The sequence below is a fragment of the Prionailurus bengalensis genome, chromosome D2 (genome assembly GCF_016509475.1).
Source record: "Prionailurus bengalensis isolate Pbe53 chromosome D2, Fcat_Pben_1.1_paternal_pri, whole genome shotgun sequence".
Taxonomy (NCBI): Eukaryota; Metazoa; Chordata; class Mammalia; order Carnivora; family Felidae; genus Prionailurus; species Prionailurus bengalensis.
Genome location: NC_057351.1, coordinates 54,677,983 through 54,678,453, shown reverse-complemented (window position 1 = coordinate 54,678,453; position 471 = coordinate 54,677,983).

The window sequence follows — 471 nt, the reverse complement described above, 5'->3', positions numbered from 1 at the left end:
TAAAATTTAAGAAGCCGAATCTTTCCGTTTCCAAAAAATACAATATTTAGAGGTGACTTTATTTTAAGGTATATATGAACTTCAGTGTATTTTCTTCCCCGAGATCATTATTTTTCCTTAGAAAGAGTTTCTCACCTTCAGAACCCCGGGTGGAAGAGATGTACAATTCTCGTTCCAGCCTCTAGGGTTTCCCTCTGTCGAGGAAGGCCCCAGTCCTTTGGGCCGCGACGCCGGCGCCACATTCCGAGCCACCTGTCTTTCCGCTGACCTTCTAGTGTCACCTAGCGGAGAGAAGGGGCAAGGGCTCCTCCGAGAGTTTGGCCGTTACCAAGCGACGGAGGCGGGGCGCGGCCGGCCTAAGGAGGAGGACGCACACTAAAAGCTGTTAAAAGAGCTGTAACAACGCCGCTTTCTATTGGCTGAAAAACTCTCGGCCATAGCCATGAGCCAATGAGCAGGTGCATGCGGAAG